This window comes from Hemitrygon akajei, chromosome 25 (genome assembly GCF_048418815.1).
Source record: "Hemitrygon akajei chromosome 25, sHemAka1.3, whole genome shotgun sequence".
NCBI lineage: Eukaryota > Metazoa > Chordata > Chondrichthyes > Myliobatiformes > Dasyatidae > Hemitrygon > Hemitrygon akajei.
In genome coordinates this window covers 13,310,586-13,327,216 of record NC_133148.1, presented here as the reverse complement: position 1 = coordinate 13,327,216, position 16,631 = coordinate 13,310,586, and positions in this window count along the sequence as shown.

Sequence of the window (16,631 nt, the reverse complement as noted above, 5' to 3'; positions counted from 1 at the left end):
AGTTCCTCGGGGTGAATATCACAAATGACCTGACTTGGTCTAACCAAGCAGAGTCCACTGCCAAGAAGGCCCACCAGCGCCTTTACTTCCTGAGAAATCTGAAGAAATTTGGCCTGTCCCCTAAAACTCTCAGTAATTTTTATAGGTGCACCGAAGAAAGTATTCTTTATACCTGGTATGGAAGTTGTCCTATGCAAGACCGGAAGAAGCTGCAGAAGATCGTGAACCTAGCCCAGGACATCACACAAACCAATCTTCCATCCTTGGACTCACTTGACACCACACGCTGTCGGAGCAGTGCTACCAGGATAATCAAGGATAAGTCCCACGCAGCCAACACATTTTTTGTCCCACTTCCCTCCTGGATAGGGTTCAGGAGCATGAAGATATGTACGGCCAGATTTGGGAACAGCTTCTTTCCATCTGTGATAAAACTGCTGTACAGGTCCTGACCCGGATCTGGGCCGTACCTTCGAAATATCTGGACCTGATTTGCACTACGGTACTTTCCCTTTTCTATTTTCTAATTATGATATATAATTTAAATATTTATTATGTTTACTTCGATTTGTACTTCAGGGAGCGCGAAACGGAGAAACAAATATCACTGTGATGATTGTACGCTCTAGTATCAATTGTTTGGTGACAATAACGTATTTGTATTTGTATTTGTGTGATATTAGCCCATCTATTAGAGTAAATGACGAGTTGTCAGTGGAAATGCTGCATACGAGCTCGATCTCAATGTTAAAGCCGTTTGTATATGCACAGGGAGTAGGCAGTGTTGTGGTCCCGGTGCAGGTCGATGGTAGTAAAGAGTTTAAATGCTGCGGCGCGGTCCTGATGGGCCTAAGAAACTGTGCAGTCCTTTCTTCGGATTCTCTATTACTCTCTAAATCTGAAGTGTTGCATTTTGGGACAGTCAGACTGCGTAGGTCTTATACTTGAACGTAGAGAGGCAGTGAAGAGTGCAGTAGAACAGACATTTTTTGGGAATACAGATCTGGCTCCTAAAGAAAGCTTTTAGCACATTGGTCTTGGTCAATCAATGAATTAAGTACAGGAGTTGGAGGTTGTGTTGAAATTGTATATGGCGTTGCTTCTGGGCTCGAGCTACGATGACGCTTAATAGCGACTCCTTCGAGCTCATCTGCAGAAACAGCTTAATTTCTGCCTTTGAGGTCTCTCTTTTACTTTTCAGGTTGGTTAGGATTCTGTTGAAGTTGCACTCAGACTTCGGTTCTTTGTTGGGGCGGGAATCGCTCCTGGAGGCTCACGAACGGCCGCTTTCCGAAATCCCAATGACGTGGCTGAGAGAAGGCAAGCGCGCCTTCAGAGTTCCAAGATTTTGTGGCCCCGTGGACGGGCTGATTCTGTGCTGGTGCCGCCAACTGAAGCATAGCCGGTGAAAACAGAACATCGCGGGCAGCGGATCCGTGAATCTCTCGCTCGTTCTCTCTCTCTCTCTCTCTCTCTCTCTCTCTCTCTCTCTCTCTCTCTCTCTCTCTCTCTCTCTCTCTCTCTCTCTCTCTCTCTCTCTCTCTCTCTCTCTCTCTCTCTCTCTCTCTCTCTCTCTCTCTCTCTCTCTCTCTCCCTCTCGTTGGTGTAGAAAAGTTTGTTGCCAATTCTCAAGTTGGACAACTTGAGGGGAGCAACACGAAAGACTTCTTCGTAGCCAATCAGCAAGGTTTCGTTTTGTTATGTCTCTCCTCTCACTATAAGAGGAGGAACTTCTCTGTCCATTTATTAAGCAGAGACAGATAGAGAGAGAGAGAGAGCAAGGCATTTCGAATTATCGGGTGAACGATTAGATTTTTTTGTACTGCAGATCACGTTCTTTCTCGGGGGGCTTTGCTATTGCTCAGTGGGTGGAGGGTGCTGATGCTTTTTTGCGGAAGTGGGTGGGGATGGGGAGTGTCGTTGCTTTGCTGCTGCTTGTGTGTAGGTGGGGGAGTAGGGAGGACTTTGGAATTATAACGCTATATTATTCATCCTTTGGGGCACTCTGCTGTTTTCGTGGATGTCCACAAAGAACCAACATTTTAGGATGTACTTTGAACAAACTTTTCTTTTACGATATTTAGTGGAAATATTCAGACCTAATTTGGAGTACTTTGCTCAGTGGATAAATACATGGATGTGAGGTGTATATGGATGGTACGGTCCTGGTGCACATTGATAGGTCAAGGCAGATTAATTGTTCAGTACGGACTAGATGATCTGTAGGGCTTGGTTTCTGTGTTGTAGTGTGCAATGATTCCATGTCCTCTGAAAGCTTGATGGAATGATTCCCCACAAGGCGTCACTCTGGGCTTCCAAATGTTTTTGATCAGACTCAGGTTTATCTGGAGTCTGATGTATCTATTAAATGCACATCGAAACAAACAGAGAAATGTGTTATCTGTCATAACAGCCAACTCACTCAAAAATTTTCTTGAGGCAGCTTGCAATTGACAACACACTTTGCTGAGTCAACATACTCATGCCGATAATGCTGATCAGAAGACCATAACAAGACATTACAAACAGCAACGCAATAAAGCAAAACAAACCCCATTCCTCCCGCACACTTACGAATGCAAATACACAGCCCTCAATCCCGGAATAAGTAGGACGTGCTGGGCCTCAACTGTCCTTGCGGACTCGCAAATCTTCACAGATTCGGGCTTTGACCATCGGCCCTCGTCCGCGCTATTCATTGCCCTCCGTGCTTCGATCTTCGGTACAAACCCAGGACTCTGAGATGCTGACTCTATGTAAGGGGCCAAATTTGCAGATGAGCACAGGAGTGGAAGGTGATGGGACCCCCAAAGCGTTTGCTTGGAATAGTATTTAAGCAGAAAAACAGCGCAAATACACAGCAGCAGATGTTCACTTAACTGTTAAAACATACTGATCAGTATTGGAAAGGATCGTTGAAAATAACTAGTTATTAGTTTTTCGGACTTTGATATTTTGCATTTACAACTGATGGTACCAATGCAGAAATTAAACTGCTCTCGATATTATATGATGACAGTTTTGAGGTCTCTGGGCACGGAAAAATGATGGAGATATATATCAGCCATGGAGTCACGAAGGGAAAGAGAGGTCTTAGGTTCCAAATTACTGTTTCAAATAATTCTGACGATTTTGGTGAGAGGTAAATGTCGGGTTGGACTTTATACGTTAATATTTTTAGAACTGCTTATTAATAATCAATTTAGTTGGAGATTTATCAGTCACAACTGACGCTACGAAAGAAAGAACTAAAAGGCTTAGTATATTGGAAATACATTATTATTGTCACATGTAAAATAATACAGTCAAAAGAGTGGCTTTAATGCTGGTCATACAGATTAAGTCATTGTTTAGTGCATTTCGGAAGAATAAGACAAAACAATAAGAAAATACGGAATTATGTACAACCGTTGCAGATAAAGTACGGTGCAGCTCAACCATAAGATGCGAGATCAGAATGAGATAGATTGCGAAATCAACAGTTTACTTTGATTTATGGAACTAGTCATACTGCGGTTAGAGGCTACCCATGAATCTGCTGGTACAAGCTTTTAAACATTTCTATCCTCTGCTCACAGGAGGAGGCGACAAGACAGAACGTCGGGGCTGAATTGAGTCTTTGCTTAAACAGTACTTTACGTCGGCAGCGAAAGGTATACATAGAGTGGAGAGAGGAGAGGCTGGTTTCCGTCATGTGCCTGGCTCTGCTCACAGCTAACTGCGTTTTTTTTCGGTCACATGCAGAGCATAGCCATATCACAGCCTGGTGCATTCACATAGGATGTTCTCTATGGTAAATTGATAAAAACAAATCGTTAACAACGAAGCGTACATGCCAATTTTATTTAGCTTCCTGAGGAAGTGGAGGGGTTTATAAGTTTTCTTCCCCGTCGACTCTGCGTTGTAGGTTCAGCACAGGCTATCCGTGAGGTTCACCTTAGGAACTTGAAGCCTTGTATTTTCAACACCGTTGATGCACATAGAAACATATGCAACGTAATCCATGCCCCATCCTCTTCTTCGGAAGTTAATGACACGCTCTATTTTTCACTGATATTCGGGGAATGCTGTTCTCGCGACACCTTGTAAGAAAGGGTTTTAACTCTTCCTATATCCTTCTTCTATTTTTAAAAGACGAGTTGGGGCTCTCGTTACAGAAAAAAAATAGCATGCTATTTTGTTTAGACCTCAGAATCAGTTTACTCTGTCGAATATGATGAGTAATCTGTTGACTTACAATGGCATATTATAATTGCATAACGTTGCTAGAAATTGCTCTTTATAACGACAGTGCAAAAAATAAAAACAACAGGCAGCAGTCATCGGGTTATATATAGTTCAGAAATCTGATAAGGGAGGGAGACATGATGTTTTGAAATTGTTGCGTTTCGGTTTGCACTTTCTTCTGTTTCTTCCACCCCACCCCACTCCTTTGAAGGTAGTAAAGAGGGGAAACAATGTCCCGTATGTGGACTGCATGTTGGCGGTCCTTACTGCTGAATGACGCCATCTTTAGACGCCGCCGCTTAGGATGCTCTCGGTGGTACGGATGTTTGTGACAGTGGTAGACTATGGTTGAGTCTACAAACGTTTGCATTTCTTGCGATCTTGTGATATACGCAGTCAAAATGATCTCCACAAATCTACGTAATATCTTTCTGTAGAAATTTGTGTAGGTCTTCGCGACATAGCAAATGGCCACCGATGCATAATGACGTATGTCTGCTGGAGTGCCCTTTTCATGATTGCAGTAACGTGTTAATCCCATGATGCAACCTCTGAGATGTTGGAACCCAGGAAGTGCTGACCTCTCAAATGAGCTGTTGTGTGTCCTCCCTGCTTTCGCCTCCTTAAATCTACAATCAATTCCTTGGTCTTTCGACTTTGAGTGCAAAGTTCCTTTTTCAACACCACCCAACTAGCCGATCCGTCTTGATCACGTTGCGTAGGCCTCCTCGTCGCCATCTGAGATTTTTTCAACAGTCGGGATGTCATGACGAAACGGTAGATGGTTGTCAGAGAGAAGAATATGTGGTCTGTGCAGGCTATGGCCTCCCGATGAAGAAGTCGAGAAAGCAGTTGCAGTAGGAGGTACAGAGGTCCAAGATTAATTTGCCAATCCCTGATCGGGAACAAAAGTCAGGCCTGTGGATTGCTGTTGTCTCCAGCCTCCACAGCCTATTGGATAGCCGGTGAGATTGTTTCTACCGTACACCTACTGCGACGATAGGGAAATTGTACTTGTTCTGTCTTTCATGTTCTGTACTTGTCTATCCATGGCCTCCTCTACTGTCAAGATGAATCCAACCTCAGGTTGGACGAACAATACCTTATATACCGGCTGGGTAGCCTCCAACCTGATGGCATGAACATTGACTTCTCTAACTTCTGTTAATGCCCCTCCTCCCCTTCTTACCCCATCCTTGACATATTTAGCTTTTTTTTCTCTCTCTCTCTCTCTCTGCCCGTCACTCTGCCTGTTCTCCATCTCCCTCTGGTGCTTCGCCCCTTCCCCTTTCTTTCTCCTGAGGCCTCCCGTCCCATGATCCTTTCCCTTCTCCAACTCTGTATCACTTTCGCCAATCACCTTTCCAGTTCTTAGCTTCATCCCACCCCCTCCGATCTTCTCCTATCATTTTGCATTTCCCCCTCCCCCCACTACTTTCAAATCCCTTACTATCTTTCCTTTCTGTTAGTCCTGACGAAGGGTCTCGGCCCGAAACGTCGACAGTGCTTCTCCTTATAGATGCTGCCTGGCCTGCGGTGTTCCACCAGCATTTTGTGTGTGTTGTTTGAATTTCCAGCAACTGCAGATTTCCTTGTGTATGTTCTGTCCTTGCTCAGGCTAGTATTACTTTTGGGCACAATCAACATCTGGAGGCACTTCGTTTCGGTATATATCAGTGTTACCAGTCGGAAGTAGCCGAGACAACTCTCCCTGCTCTTATTGGGCATTAATATAAAGTATAGTCTCCAGAATTGTAAACCTGACTCCAAGCAACTATTTCAGACGATCGCGAAATGAGAAGAGGAAATATAAAGAGAGCAAGTACGATTACATTCAGTTAAATGACTGAGATATTAGTCACCCATCTAGCTAGTGAGCAGAGACCGCACTTTCCTTGATTCAGGAGCACAAACATTATAAGTTATGAGTAGATGATCCTAGCATTTCTCGGATGAACAAATGCGATGGCTTAGATGAATCATGAAAGGTAATAAAATCTTTTTACTGGCACTGCTTGTAACTACACCATAGTCGGAACACATGTGCCAAAATTATTCATAGGCAGCAAAGACAAAACATTAGTATATTGCTACACACCCCGTGGGTATCTTGTGACTTTCACATGACCATGATGTAATTGAGGCTCTGCTGGGCATGATGTAATGGTCTTGTGATGGTAGAGTGAAGTAATTTTCCCGCCAGTGAGAGGTTATGTGATGGCCTGTTTCACCAGGTATAAAAAAAGAATGCCTTGCTGTTCGCTGTTTAATTCTTCAGTGTCTCCGTTATGTTGGGTGTTCGTCTCATGACGCAGTTTTGCTTTAAAGTGGAGTTTTACTTTCTATTGTAAGTTGTTCCGGCAGTTTATAAAACCACTGCCAGTTCTGATTCCTACCTTTGCAGTTGGAGTTGGAGAATGAAGAATTTATTGAAGTACGGAAAACCCGAAAGATCGAGAAAAATTGATATTGTCGGCTGTAAAACAGGTTCGACCTTATTTAATCTTCATTTGGAAGGAATTAATAACCTGCATCCGAGATAATACTTGCTAAAAGAGCAGAAAGGGCTGGAGCAGGGTTTCGCCAAGAGAAAGATCATTGCCTTTAAGCCGTTTTTATTTCATTCGTCGTAAATCCTTCGGGCAAGGCATATTTCTGTTTTGATCAGCAGTAACGTCACGTCGTCGAGGTATTCGTTACTTCAGGAAAGTCTCCTAATTGACTGTGTAAATCATTAGGACATTTGCATTTACCACTTTTAAGAACTGTGTTCGCATTTATCGCTTTAAGAACTGTTCGAGTTGTCGTATAGCAGTTAACTTCCGGTTAAGTTAGTCGATTGTTTATTTTTGTTTTTTTTATTGAGCAGTGTTTAATAAATGTTTTATTTGTTTATAAAACAAGCCCGTCTCATTCTATATTCATTGCTGCCGTATCGTAACAATATATAAATTAGAAAATAAATAAGTAGATCATCAAAGAAAAAAAAAAAGAGTCAGAGTTCATAGGATCGTGCACCACACAGAAATCTGATAGTGGAGGGAAAAAGGCTGAATTATTGGGTGTGGTTATTCAGGCTCCAGTACGACCAACCCACCCTTGATAGCACTAAAGAGAAAAGCTGGTGAGCTGGATAGTGATGAGTTTTAATCAGGAATGACGCCTTCTTAAGTCACCACCCCCTGAAGACATCCTAAATGATGCGAAAGGTTATGTCCATGATGTAGAGTATAATCCAGTGCATTTGATACTCCATACCAGGCAATGGAGCAAGCAAGCTGAATTCTCTCCGTCGATCAGCGATTTTTTTAAAAGCCTTTGATGACGTACCATATCTTCTTAAATCCCTAACAAATCAGATCCGTTGTCGTGCATTGTTCGTGAGTTCATCAATATGTTGCACCCAGGTTAGATCCTCTGAGATGCTGACTGCCAGGAGTTTGAACCTACACTTTGGCTGCCGACACCTCAGTGGGAACTGTTGCATATTCGCCTCTCTCCCACTTCCTGGCATCCACAGTCAGTTCCTAGCGCTTGCTGATTTTGTCAGTCAGGATGATGTTGCGACATAACTTAATGAGCCATAACTTAATTTCTGTGTTCCTTATTGTCTGTACCTGGAATCACATACACAACTGTATGCGAATATATGCGAATGTATAAATGTCGTCTGAATTGTAGCTACACAAACACGCGTGTAGTGAGTCCAACAGAGGCTATGTGCACATCCTTAAGTTGTACATCAGTTGATTATCATTAAGAAGAAGATGTTTTCACTGCTCGGTGCTCCAGCCAGTCTTAACGGGGAAGCTGATTGTCCTGAAATAGAGAACGGACCAGTCGTTAAGTCAAATTACAATCAGCAGAGTCCATTCAGCAATAAAAGTTTAATTTATAACTATGGCTGAACTATAGATTCCAATCTGTAAATGTGCAAGTTGCACCAGACTGACTAAATTTTCTTCAAGACGAGATATGACTATATGACTCCATGACTCTGCAAATCTATGAATCAAGTATATTTCTTCAAGATTTCCTCAATGACCACTTTCTAGAAACTGCTGAACTGCTAAATGCATTTCTTGGGATTGATACGGTCAAGACTCAATATCTCTCTTTTTAACTACAACATCAATGTGACCCGCGGTTTTATGAATACTCCATGGCATATATTCAGAACATTCTCCATGCCAGCTCCTCCACATATGGGTTGCATTTTCATTTGCTCATAGACCTTACTCTTCGATATTTATAAATCCCGTCTGGATTTATGAAATGAGATTCGATATTGTTTTGCTTCATGCATTAAAGAACAGCATGAAGTAATAATATAACACTAAAGTAAGAAAGGGCAAAGGAAATTAACTTTGTGGGCTGATGAAATATTGGTCAAATGAGTAATGACGAACAAGAGAGGGGATAATTGTGATCATATTGATCCAAATAACGGCAAAAGGTTAATAGTATTAATGCTTTTAGAATGAAGATCTCATAATACACTGAGGGAGGCAACCGATCAAGTTTGAAGACAAATTTTTGACTCTGAAATTGGACAAGAGTCGAAAGTGCTTAAGACATGAATATTTTAAATTAGGAAATCAGAAGCCACACTCAAAAGCTATTTACAAAAGCTATTTTTCTGCCATGGTTACCTTTATTAAGTAAGTTTTTAAAAGCGACTCTTTTATTCATAACTTTACTTTGATCCTCGAGTGTAGGACACCGAGTATTGTACTTGTAGGTTAATGCAATATCATGAAGAACATTGATCATCATCATTGTTCTCTAGTTTAGGAGAGGATAAGACGGAAGCGCATTGGTTAAAGTGAGAGAAAGAATTGGTAAGCTGGTAAATTGGTCAATTGGTTCGTCATCTTTATATAGAGTACATACATGATTCAAAATCGAACATAGGGACAATTCACGGTGGTTCCCCAGAAAGCGATGTCAGCGGAAGCTACAGGGTGGATGCAATTACGGGGTTTCCAATCATTTAAACAAGTACATGATGAAAAAGACACGCGTTCAAAGCAGGCATTTGGAAAATACTTCTTAAAATTGTACTTCTGGTAAGGTCCAACATATAATTTATTTCTAATGTTGAGATTTACACTTAACTACTGGCATACGTGCCATTACGGCAGCTTTCTCACTTGCCATGTTTACCATGAAGGCCGGGGTTCTTGTAAAACCTCATTGTACAGACCGATGTTTTCACTCGATTTGGCACAGCCGCCGTTTGCCTATCTCGTTCTGGGCTCAAATGCCCTAGAACCCGTTCGTATTTTACGACATACGTCAGTGATAATAATACCCATAGTGATTTCGATACTACGGTAGTACGAAGCATGCATGAGAGGGTGTTTAATGGCAACCAACAACAGTATTATTTGCATACAATGAGGAATTATCAGTTGCCATGAATCTGAGTTTCCGATCCAGAGTGCTGAGTAAATAACTGTATATATCCTCCTGTATGATGGGGCAAAACAAACAGAATATTAATAATAGCGAAATGTGCGACATAGACCGAAGTGCTTAGGTCAGGAAAGTCGGATGTCAAACAATGTATGAAATGTATTGAAATGTGACATGTTTCCATCATTGAGGAGGGGCTTCTGGATTTTTTTAGCCTGCAGTTGTTTCGGGTTTAGCTCTATGGATTAACCTGCATAATTTATTTGTTTCTTTCCTCTGGCTGAATGTAATGAATTCGTATTTGATTATTTCACGAGGCAGTCAAAGCAAAAGATGATCTTAAATCGGGTCGGCATTGAGCAGACATTTTTTAACTGTTTCATTTTCAATAGTCATGCTGCACACGAAGAATAGGGTGAAATACATTTGTTAACTTATTTGTTTAATGACACGAACTAATGTAAATGGCGTTTTCAATGAGCATGTATTTTTCATTGGCTGTAACTAAAAATATACTTCTGCCTCAGGGGATAAAACTGACATATATAAATGCAAATATGCATACTGCTGGTAGGGCAACCAATACCTGCGCTTCTATTCAGGACAAAATGCACTCGCCACCTCAAGGCCTAGTGTATTCAATATACTACACTACCCTTGCTGTTGTCGCTGTACCAGGTATAGTCGTAAGTTTTCTTATCTAATTGCATGTTAGCCTTTATCTAAATTCTTTTGCTCAGTCGTCAGTTGAAATATTTCGTTCACTTCAAATTTCGTCCTCTCGGGGGTGATGCCGCACAAATCTTTCCGAATTATGCCTGATTATGTTTGTTAAGTCATGAGGAGGTTTTAGGAAACGGTCTGGAAGTTGGTGGAACATTAAATGAACTTAGTTGTGAAGAATGCGCATAAACGGCTCCAAAAATATCATTTCTTAACATTTCCATCAGAGGGACGAGATTTTTACAACTGGCAACTATTCCAATGTTCTCTCCCTTCTCTGCGGCAGGAAGACAAGTACTAAATTGCATTCAGCAAAATATGGCGCTGATATACTGCCCATCAGATTAAAACAAATCCCACTGTTAATTTGAAAACTATTCCTCAGCCTGCTCAGATGATGCTACCGGAAAATCGCGATGTAAGTCTGTCCTGCTGGCTGTCTCGGAATTTCGCAAATCATGAAAAGTGAAAGACATATTATTACATTGTTCTAGCGACAAGGATATCGATCAATCAAATCTAATAAAACGGGATCTGTTTTCTTTTCGTAACGTAAGTATTTAGTAGAAAACCATATATAATGAGATATCGGAATTGTGCAATCCGTAATTGAAATCTTCACTGCCCAACCTCTTCCTCCGATTCTTCAAGAGCTTGCAAGATAAACTCTAGTAATTATGTCTGTAAATTAGACCTCTGACTGATTCAAAAAGTAAGTAGCAGATTAAATAAAATATAGATCATCTTGAAGTGATTTAATTCGGTGCAAATTACGTAATATCAAAGGATACTTGTTATGCTTTCTCAAATATTGGGCATCTTTTCCGTTAACTGGAACCTTGCTTTCCTGTAAAACATGCCTGCAATCAAAAGGAAAGGTGATGATTAACATACATTAGAAGGAAGTTTGAGTGCAGGACTAATGGTACCTTATTCAAATTATACGGAGCCTTCCTAGGACGTAAACTGCAGTGTTGTTCATAGTTTTGAATCGTATGAAACATATATCGATGTATTTCTGTATATTAAGAATACAGAGTCAAGCAGGAAAATGACAAAAATATAGGTAATAAGCAATGCTTTCAACTGCGTAAGCTCAAGGGTTGAAACGGCTTACATTAGTTATGAATTTTCCCTATGAGATCGTTGGTTTATGCATCCGCCTGCTCTACCTGTTCTATTTCACTTAAATTTGAGCGTTTTCATATTATCATGAGTGTTTCACTGTCTAAAATATAAGTATTTCTGGTCTATAGATTGCTGCTCTAGACAGTCTATTTCATAAATTTCTGTCTTCTTTTCTCTTCCCTAAAGCTAATTTAGTGGCGATTGTGATCCTGTCCCGCGGGAAGTGTGGTCTCTCTAAATGCATCACTCGCTACTTGGTCTCCATGGCAGTAACAGATTTGCTGCTCATTATTACCGCTGTGATTATCAACCGCATTTGTGGCATTTATTTCCCTGGAAGTTTCCTCTCCATCACCCCAGTGTGTAGTGTTATCGTCGCTCTAACGTATGCTGCTAGGGTCAGTTCTGTTTGGTTAACGGTCGCTTTCACCTTTGACCGTTTTGTAGTTATTTGTTGCCAAAAGCTGAAGTCGAAGTATTGTACCGACAAAACAGCAGCTTTGGTCATAGGATCTGTCTGTGGACTGAGTTGTTTTATCAATATTCCATGGTACTTCATTCACGAACCCAGCTATATAATTAACAATGTACCATGGTATTGCAAACTGAAGGATATCCGTTTTACTTCTCCATTGTGGGGTGCTTATGATTGGTTCGACCACCTTTTAACTCCATGTGTTCCATTCCTTTTAATTCTTCTGCTCAACGTTCTCACCGTCAAACATATTTTAGTAGCTAGTAGAGCCCGGAAGAGACTCCTGGTTCAGAAGAGTGGGAACAATCAGAGTGACGCCGAGACGGAGAGCCGTAAGAAGTCTATCGTTTTACTCTTCGCCGTCTCAAGCAGTTTTATACTGTTGTGGTTGACGTATCTTTTACAGTTCTTATATGAGAGAATTTCTAATGACTATAAAGTGAATGGTTACAGTGATCCCAAGTTTATTTTTATCGAAACGGCCAACATGCTCCAACTGTTAAGTTGCTGCACAAACACATTTATCTATGCAGTGACTCAGAGCAAATTCAGGGAGCAGTTAAGAACCACGGCGCAATATCCAGTAAACTTAATAGGTAATTGTATGAAATAATGGATGGAGCAAATTCAACCATGAAAGTGCAACAATCTTTTAAATAGATTTTCTCTTGAGTTAAAAGTGAACCAGAAACTTTTATCCTCGATCACAAAACCACTTCTGCGAATGCAGGAACAACAAACATATTAAAATGGAATTGTCGTGAAATGACCAGATTGGATATACCTCTGCTGACTTTCCAAATGTAACAATCTATTGACAGAGGACTTCTCCACATCTGTCGGACAAACATTATATTTTACTAACGGATGACCTCTTTCATACCGCAGAAGCCGTGGATGATAGTTCAAGGCTGGAGGGAGCTGCAAAGTGAATAAAAATGCAGTAAATGCCATAAAGCATATGGTTGTATTTTTTTTCTGTGGGATAAGAAATGTCTGTAGTAATTCACTGCAACTATGCATCTTTGTTCGCGTTTCACAACTCCTTACAAATCGGTACAAATGTATCACGCAGTTCTGCTTGTATTTGCTGTTACTATATAGCCTTTTGCATCATGAAAGTATCGTTATATATTCTCGTTGGAACAAAGAGAAATTTAGACGGAGACGTTACATAAAAATTTTCACTTCTCCTGTACATGAACGATGTAAGTAATAAAGTCAATTCGTTAGGAGCCGTAACTAAGTTAAGAACACAGAGACAGCCCCGTTATTAACCGGCCACTAACCTCCAGAAGTATCACTAATCACTTTGGGCACGGCAACAAAACCGTCGATTATACAAATAGGCCTTGAAGCCAGATAGAGCAAATCTAATTGCGTATGTTAGTGAAACAGGTCACCATCTGTGCAATCCACTTACGTTTTTGGGCAAAGACTTGAGTTTTTGATGAGAGCTGACCTAAATCAACTTCACTGCTGCCTTTGATATGGTGAAGCCCTTAAAACTGTTATAGAAAATTAGAGTGAATTACCTCCAGGAAGAGCTTAGTTAGCTGACTAGAGAATTAGACTGATGGTAGCAAGCAGAGGGCGATGGTGTTTAAGTTTGAGTTAACATTTTGAACTCGCGGTCCATGAATAATGGAGCTCCCTATGGATCAGTTCTAGGTCCGTTTAAATCTGGAAACTGACAGTTCAGCTTCATCCCAGTACTAAAAGTCGACCGTACTTTTCCAAATTTTAATGCTGCTTCAGCCGTCATTTCTCTGGAGTTATGTATGTGAGTATTGCTTAAAGTAAGGAGTTCCGCGATCCCTATAATTTTTTGCACTGAATTTTCAGTCATCTGGTCTGGTTCATTTCCCTACAGCAGCTCCAGTTGCTGCCTCCTACACCGTTTCGTTGGAATATCGGCATGTTGATATAAGGATCACTCATGGATGTATCTAATAAATTCTGCCACATGTGAACGCCTTGCACTCAGGATGTCTCAGTCTATATTGGGGAAGCGGAAGCCACTCAGAACAACAACCCTGTTGTTTGTAGATCTTTCCCTAGTTGATCCGCACATACCTCAGTATCTATTAACTCAAAATCTAGTTCACTATTAGGGTGCCTGTAGTACATAGCTATCAGAGTGTTGGCAACTTCGTCAATGTTGAAGTGTGGCCTTGTAGCCTGAGTGGATGATTCTTCTATTGTTTCCTCGCAGAGCACAGCTGTGATATTGTCCCTGAATTAACACCCCACTCTTCCCGTTAACATCCTCTGGATCTTGCCTAAAAATAAAAACCATGCAACAGTAAGCATGCAGTATTGTCCCTCTGAAAGAAGTCTTTATATTGGGCGTAGCATCATAGTTTCATGTACTGATCTATACTGCAATCCTATTCACCTTAACGGTGCGCCACTGTCTTAAAATGTCGGTGAATTATTCCTTAAGCTCTCAGAAGATATAGAGATTTATGGCTTTTTTAATTGTGCAGATTTACAAAGGATACCGCGAGTTATAATCAGTTGCTGAAAAATGGTAGATAGAGCTTAATCCGCCTCAATGTGAGCTGCTGCACTTGCAGAGATCAAGTGGCAAAGTGCAGTGTACCGTCAATGCTAAGATCCTTAACAGTGTTGATATTTAGACGAATAGTGGAGTCCAGGCGCATAGCACCGAAGTATGACTGCACAGGTTCAAAGAGTGATAAAGAAGACGTTTACCATGCCTCCCTTTGCTTTTATTAATTGAGGCATTGACTTCAATATCGGGATATTATGTTGCCGCTTAATAATGCTCTAATTAGTTTCCATCTTGAGCATTATATTCCTATCTGGTTGCTCCAAAAGGGATATAAAAGGATGTGAACGTTCTTAAGATGGTGTGTCAAATTGTTATTAAGTTGCTACCTGGATTCGAAGGCGTATGATATAATGTGGGGTTGGACAAAGCAGGGTCAGTTTCGCTGAAGCGGCGGAAGCTGAGGGGAGAACTGAGAAGAAATTTTAAAGAGTGTGAGTGGAATCGATAAGACAGGTAGCGGTGTATCTTTCAGGATAGAAATGTTTAATGCTATAGGTCTACTATATATGAGGGAAGAATATATTAGTGCAAAGGAAATATGGGGAAAATAGTGCTTTTTACGTAGGGTTCTGGATGGATGGAATCCACTACCAGTGTTAAATAGGCAAATGTGATATGTCTAACAGGTTCTTACATATCCGCATTAATGTTCTGAGAAAGGGGGGGGGGTGTAGGCATTAAGTAGGAAGCAGAGATAAATTTCATTAAACATTGCTAATTCGACATTGCAGGCGAAAGAGCCTGTTCTATTCTAGATATGGGTCAATAGCGTTCAAATGGGACTTGGTTTAATCGGAATGGTTGTGTGCAGATGCGAGTTGGCGATGGGCATATCTGACTTTCTAATTTGATGATTATAAACAGAATTAGATAGAGGCGACTCCGGCTCAAGTGCCCAAAGGAGAGACATTTCAGAGATGAAACGTAATGGCACCGATGGAGAGGACAACATACGACGGAGCGGATTGAAAAATGCAAACTTTCCTGTAACGGGGAGACAATGCAGGTGAGAAAGAACAAAGATAACGTGTCAACGTAACTGACGCAAATTGCTGCAGGAACTTTGCGGCTCAGGCGTGGTATCTTGTGTTTATGATGTGTCGACGAAATTGTTTTAGATATGACTTGATAGTCTTTAATATATCGTTGATATTTTCAATAGGGACGAAACAGTGTTCCTTAAAATGGCATTTGGTTTTATGTGGATATCGTTTATACTTAGATTTCCGCGAAGATAGCAGAAACCACAGAGAAAGGTCATTTTCCTTTCAGAGTACTACAGCTATCAGAGTAGTAGGTGTCAATTTCGGTAGCAGCCGCCCACGAGTCACCATTGAGGTGATGATGATAAATGTAAACGGAAGAACAAATATTTTGGCAAAGAAATCAACGGCTAGCATAATTATTTGAAAGAAAATAAAGGTGGTCCTGAAATGGGTCAACATAAACGATTTTGCTTATTCAAAATAACAACCAAAGTATACAAAAATCTAATGGAACCCGTCTGTTCCTGGGAAGAGGTTTCCAGCTCTGGGCCAGACATCCGATACTTATTTGACGACACCTAGTCTGTATAGACCATTGGGATGGATTCCATGGAGGGCAATGCTTCTCCACTGGCGAATCCAGTCTGTGCTATTAATTTATTAATTTTGTTGGGTTACGTTTCCATTAAAGCTTCGCAGTGTGCAGTTCTTCTGCGTCGATGATGATGATGATTTTTTTTCTTTAAATATTTGTTTAAAGTTAATCTTAATTTTAGCCACTCATTGTTGGCTAATCTGCTTGATTTATTTGAGCTAGTGACTACCATAATGGTATGACATGCTGGCAACGACATATACGGTATCGCATGCTCAGAGGATGCTATTTTAGAGGTGATAAACTACAGTTCGAGCGCATTCTTTGCTTTACCAAGGGCAAAATAAATCCCGTTCCTCGGAATTACTTTCAGTACCTTTCTTGCCACCGGTTGCTTTTTCTTGATTTATTGTTGTATCCCTTCTTAAATGATGACATAGGAATAGCCATTCACCAGTATGGTGCTAAGGGAGATCGTGGCAGTGGCTCCAACTATATCCT